Below are 6,809 nucleotides of genomic sequence, written 5' to 3'. Positions count from 1 at the left end.
CGCACACATAACATTTTGTGTTACAGTTTCAATTTAAAAGGAAAAACGTTTCCCACACGCACCATAACCCATGTACATACATATGTATGTCCATATGTATGCACACTCAGTTACACACACACAAACGCGCATCAAGCGGCTTCATCATCAATTTCTAAATGCAAAACCGCAATAAAAAAAAAGAAAGAGAAGAGACGAAAATCGAGTCAAGTCCGACACTCCAAATTGGATGCTCTTGTAATATTTGCGAATATTTTTCCGATTACTGAATCCATTTTTATGGTCTTTAGTATACATATTTACACAACATGTAGTTGTAGTTGTACAAGTCATACAAATTGGCATTAAATGCATATTTATGGATTAAAATTAACTAATGTTCGCTTACATTCTGCATACCAACCACAATAACGCTTTCAATCAATATGGAAGGGTGTCCACTGACTATTGTAGCCAAAGCACTCAAATCGAACAAAGTTGTGTCGTGGAGAGCAGAGAGCGAGCAAGAGCGGGAGCGAGCAAAATGTTGCGCTCTGTTTCGGGTTTTGGTCCGAGGCTAACCAACGACCATCGGTCGGGTATGGCTCGGGTAGTTGTTGTTTATGGAGGGAGGGGAGGGCCAAATGACAGCGCACGTGTAACCGTAAAAAGAGTGAAATAGTAAGGGGGAGGTGGGCAGGGTGAAGTTTGCGAGCGTGTGTGCAAAATAACCACCCAACTAAGATGGTTGACAAGATAATTTTTACCCTGGTCCCCCTCATGAAATGACATTATACTTTGCTAAGCTAACTGACTAGCTTCAAAAACGGAGACAGCTTCGAGGGAAAAGCATGCATTGAGCATGCAGAAATGATCAATTCTGCACCATCCACAGCCTAGAATTGGATAATGCGCTACGAACACCATACGTCAAGTACACACACATATGCCAGTTTACTCGCGTGTGTGTGTGTGAGTGTGTGTTTATACCCGTGCAAGGGGGGAAAGCGGAATATATAAGGGGTATCAGCCATGAGACACTTTCGAGCTTTGACTGCCAGAACGACCGAACCCCTGCACAATCTCTTAGCGAAGCGCGGGAAGTGGAGTGGCAAGTGATTAACCGCAAACCAAATATTTTGACTCAGTCAGCACTTTAAAGTCAATGTCAGATAGAGACACACACACACATAGATGCGTAGATATGTATGAATACTTTTTGGGGCATTAGCCTCAAGATAATTTGTTTGATATGCGATTTAAAGGTTGAAACTTATTCAAGGTTATGTTTATTTTAGACGCAAATTATTTGGGGCATTGGCCGGACATCCATATGACCATGCTGGAAACCAAACCAAGCCCAAAACCTTTAGCACGGCATACAACCCGCTATCTACCTGCATATACAGTATGTATGTACATTCATACGTGCATACATACACACATATTTATGTATCGCTTTCTCACGCAGTGTGGATCATCAATCAAGCATGTTCGGTTCGTCTTTCGGTGTGCTCTGGTTCGACTCGATCGCATCGCATCGAACATTGCTGTGAATACAGGCGGTATTGCCATCAGCTGAGCTGCATTTAAATTGCGGTACTTTGGTTTTAGGTCTTGTATACTCTACAGTGACATATGTACATTTAAATGTAGACGTAATACATTTAAGAAATTGTGTACCCAGTGTGCCTACTACCAGAGAAATTCCCCATTGTGTACTGTCGAAGTTTTTCTGTTCAGCTATTGGGGCGTCCGGCTGTCGTATCTATTATGTATTTATGTAAATAAAGAAAGATGTATGCACGTATGTATGTATTTACATACTGACAAGAAGAGTTTGTTGTGTCAACCGATTCTTTAAGGCTGTGGTGGCTTTTCCATAATGTGCAATTTTACTGCATACATACACACATACACATGTATGTACTTATCTACATTTGTACATTCGTTTTGTTTTGTTGTAAGACCCCCACGAAATAAAGTCAGCCTCTTGAACGAACACACACAAGTGTGCAAAAGCAAATGTAGAAACGGGAACAACAACAACATATGTACATTGAAACGTATGTACATTTGCATATACATACGTACATAAATATATCCCCAGCGTAGCATACATTTTCAATGTCACGTATTGCTGTTCAATTTCTGTTGCTTTCGCCCTACAACTCTCCCACTCTCGCACACACACACAAACACACCGCAAGAGAGTCCGCGTCGTCTTCATCAGCAACTTAATTATTAAATTAAATGCGCTAAATGGCAGCACACGCAAGTGCTAATAAAACAAAATACGAAAATAAAGAAGAAAAACCAAAGCAAAACACACGCAAAAATCCAATGGAGTGTGGCGAAGAGGGAGTGAGTGGAAGCGCCACATGCTGTCTGCTTACAACCTTGTCCGTTAAGACCTGTCCCCGTCGCTGTCGCAGTCGCTTTCGGCACACCGATCCAATCCACTCCCACTCGCACTCGCACACACACTCTTAAGCAGCACAACGAACGAACCCTTCGCAATTCAAATAAAATTATACGCTCTCGTTGGCTCTCTCTCTTTTCTTATTTCTTTGCGTCACCCCGCCGCTCTTTGGCTGAATATGCGCGGTGTTTTTACTGCTCTTTGGCTTTGCCTTTGGCGCTCGTTTTTTTGCTGCTCTTTGGCTCTGGCTCTGGGTCTGGCTCTGGCTCTGCCTTTGGCGCTGTTCAATTTTCATTGCCTTGGCTTGGCAGCCTGCCTGCCTGACTGACTTCTTCCCATCTTCAATGCTTTTTTATGGCTTTAATGGCCATAAAGCCGCTTTGGCCGCCAGCTGTTGGCTGTGTGTTGGCCTGGCGCTGCCCCTGCTTCACACCCCGCTCCAAAAACCGAAACGAAGACTAAGATGTCTGACAAAAGATGCCACAAACTCAAACACACACACATACGCACAGGCTGGAATATGCATGTGTGTGTGCATGTGCATATGCAGTGGCATGCAGTTGCAGTGCCAGCTCCATCTCCTGCGCCATAGAGGTTAGCGATTGCTCCTTTATGACTACTTGAATTTATGTACTCCCCCCTGCCGCAATCGATTACTGGCGACCATTTACGCGTACATACAAAAATGTGTACAAAGGTGATCGATGAGTGCAATGAAATTTGGCTCAGAGAACAACTTTAATCGCATTTCCAAAATTGCTTGGGATTTGCTTTAGGATCAGCTGCTAATCAGCTGTTCTGCTGAACAAAAACAAGCAAAAATGTTCATGTACACTTATGTAAGCGCATGTGTATTCATATGTATGTATGCATGTGTATGTCTGCATTACAAGCTGTCACGCCTCTGAGCATTTGGTAGTAGTCACAGGCAGAGAAGTTGATTCAATGAATTTCTCGTACGGAAAGTGAACATTTAGGAAAAGCGTAAAGAGCGTAAGGTATACTCGTCCGTACATTCATAGATATGTACATAAGTCAACGTATGTACATGGGCGTATGTTCTGAACCACTTATTAAAGATAATCCAAGCGCTGGATTCCCTAGATTTCTGTTATTTTGGTACTGGAGGAAGGTGTCTACAAACTATACACACATAAACACACACATCCACGCAAAGCCAGACGGTGGCACAGGTATGCGCACATGTATTCCCATTCTTTATGCCAAGGGGGCGCCGCCCCGCAAACATACAAACATCAAAGCAGTGCGTGAACGAAGAAGGAAGAGCAGAACATAGAACACAGAAAGAGAAAAAACCAGATGGGATGTTATGAGTCGCTGCGCATATGAAGCGACAATTTTTATACCCAGTACTTGGATAGTGAATATGTAACCATACGATTTATGGGACTTATAAAATATATTTCTGATCTATACAGAACACCAGAACCGTTACCAGAGCCTATACATACGTGCTTATACTCTCGCTCGAATTGCCATGTTCTTGCTGTTGCAAATATTTAGACGAGCTAACATACCCGAATTTCCGTTAAATACGAGGCATACAAATCCAAACGTAAAAAGCCCGCGCGAATACAGGTCGACGCTCGTTTGTTAGGGAAGCGCGACGCCAGCGCTGGCATCGGCATCGACCTCGGCGTCCGTCGCAGTTGTGGTCTCTCTTATGATTTTCGGAAATTCCATTTTGCTTTTGTGTGTGCATTTTTCGCTGCGGGGCTCCGTTTTTTTCCTGTTGTTGTTGCTCTGCTCTCTTCATTGCTGCTGTCTGCATATTAAATAAGCAATTAAAACAATTTGTTTCAATAAGCAAGATCTAACATGCACTCATTATGCTTTGGCCAATGTTAATATCGCTCTATGTATAATTTTTGTGTGTGTGTCCCACACGCTCTTTTGAAGATCCTCTCTTAATTCTGTGCATTTTTTTTTACTTTGGGTTGTTGTAGCTCTTTCGACTGTCATGACATCAAAAGTGGCCTTTTTAATACTTTTTCCCACTCTGTCAAGCGTGCTGTGTGTGGAGTGGGTGGTAACGGGCATTTTGCGGCCGTTTACAGTTAACATATGTATCTATGTATGTACACATGTACCTATAAATGTTAACATCAACATCCAAGTACTCAAACTAGAAATTAAATAGCAGGTGACCCTTTTACCAGCTGTTTTAGGGTTTTTTCCATGTGTATGCGTCCTCTTTGTGACGATGATTCGGTTATTAATTGGTTACATTATCGCATCCTAGTGATTCTTTATTTTGATTAAGGATTTAGATACCTGCCTATTTGTTCTTGCAGTTTACATTACAGTCGATACATACACACAGAAATACATACATATTTCATACGCAAATATACCGATGCAGAGCGATAGGCGTGTGTGTGTGTGTGTGTGTGTGCAGATTCCCTTGTGAGTGGAGTGTAAGTGCCCCACTTTATTGTCAATTCGGAAGTTTGCCAACAATTCCGCATCATCGCTTGGGCCAATTTCAAGGCACACTTGCACGTACACACACAACCAATTGTTTTGCATGAACACACACACACACACACACACACATATCTGTATGTACGTATGCATGTATGCCTGTGTGTTTCATTTTATTATCCGCTTTTACTGACTCTTCTCTGACTACGTCACTGGGCTCTGGACTGTGTTTTGTGTTATACTCATTGCAGGGATGATTACTATTAGTGCGAACAGATTTATGCAACGCAGCATCAAAATCCGCTACCTAATAGTAATTTTAACATAAATATGTACATATGTAACTGCAAGGGCATAATCTTGTCATCCTTCCTTTTTTGTCCGTTGTTATCACCTTTGTCGTAGTTGGACTGGAGTTGGAGTTAACGTCGACGTTTTCGTTTGCGTCGCTGCCGACGCTTTCGTTACTGTCGCGTCGTCAGCAGCTTCTGTTATTATAATTTGCTCCGTTTTGCGTAGTTTAAACCTGTTGTTGTCCGCGTTGTTGCGTTTGCTGCTGCTGGTATTGGCTTTGCTTTGCTTTGCTCTTCGCTTTGCTTTTTTTGCTGATATTTTTTTTCGCTCATTTTATTTGTTCGACTTTGAAGCGCGAATGTACAAACAGAAAGAGAAAGAGGAACAGCAGTACACGGCACACAATACAGACGAAGGCGTCGACAGAGAGAGGGAGAGGGAGAAGCGTCAAAGCATAAAACAGAAACAATTTCTATGCGACGCGGCGTGAGGAGTAACAATTGGGCCACAGAGCATAATCTTGCGTATCCATTGATTCTAGAATTACACATGCTAATTACAGTTTAAATATACTAACACTGTGATCGAAGTGCATACGGTTCCAAAGATTAAAATAAACAATGTATGTGTGTATGCATGAGTATGTATGAATGTAAAGCATACGTCCCTATCGAATGAGCACAGAAAAGTATTCTGCTGCTGCGCTGCCGCTCCACGCACGGTATTTAACAGTGATCACAATCAATAACATTTTCCGTGTTTTTTTATTGGTTTTTGAATGTTAACAGTTAACTTTCTACTTAGTATTTCTGTTTCGCAACTGGACAGAATGCAATTCCATTTTGTTGGTCTCAAGGACGTGGCACCGAAACTGCTGTTGCTGCTACCTTCTGGTCTCACTAATATGTATGTTCCCCTGCAAGGTACGCCTGCTACCGTTCCTGCCACTTAATTAATTGAAAACGTAACTTGCAAAGTAAAGGCTCTAACGCTCCTAATACTGCACAAATCACTTCAAATTGAAAACAACATACATATGTACATAGAAACACACTAACATACACAAGCATGCATGTGGCTTTATTATGCGATAAGTCGAGTGAGTGAATGAGAGAGGGGCTGCTCTCTACAGCCAGAGAAACTGAATCCAACCGAGCTGTAGCGAACCGAAGTGAAGTGCAGAAATGGGCAAACACGAACCGAGCGAGAACATACACACGCACGCACACATGAATGCACTAGCCGTATGATTGCCGATCACACAAGCCTATTGTATGGCGGGAGGAGGGTTGGGGTGGGGTGTTACTGCTTCTGTTGCTGAAGATTGCCCTTAGATCGTGTGCTGCTGCTGCTGCTGTTGCTTGTTCTCTCGTTCGCAAAATATTTTAAGACTTGTTCACTCACAAAGAGAATAAGCATTCGGATTGAAAAGAAAGTGTGCTGCGGCATGCGGTGATACAGTACACATTTAGACTCCCCTGCTCATCCCACTCAATTAACGTCGCGGCGTCCTCCCTCTCCACAACCCAAAAAGAAAAAAAAAATTCGTCCACTGCCAGCATAATTACCGTTAAGCGAACCATTGCCTTTGTCTTTGGCTCTGGCTCACTGTAACTGTAACTAGCGCGCTTTCTCTGCTTCGTTCGCTGCCTCGGCCGCTGCTTTGTCC

At 42.7% G+C, this 6,809-nt stretch overlaps 1 long non-coding RNA gene across 1 annotated transcript; it reads left to right on the top strand.

The window, feature by feature from the left end:
* Positions 1–1,188: 1,188 nt before the first annotated feature.
* LOC117581180 lies at positions 1,189–1,789 on the top strand. The gene is made up of 2 exons (XR_004573632.1): positions 1,189–1,391; positions 1,451–1,789. It is a non-coding gene; the product is annotated as an uncharacterized LOC117581180 (long non-coding RNA).
* The last annotated feature ends 5,020 nt before the right edge of the window (positions 1,790–6,809 follow it).

This window comes from Drosophila guanche, unplaced genomic scaffold (assembly GCF_900245975.1).
Source record: "Drosophila guanche unplaced genomic scaffold, DGUA_6, whole genome shotgun sequence".
NCBI classification, from domain to species: domain Eukaryota; kingdom Metazoa; phylum Arthropoda; class Insecta; order Diptera; family Drosophilidae; genus Drosophila; species Drosophila guanche.
This window is presented reverse-complemented; position numbering and strand designations above follow the sequence as displayed.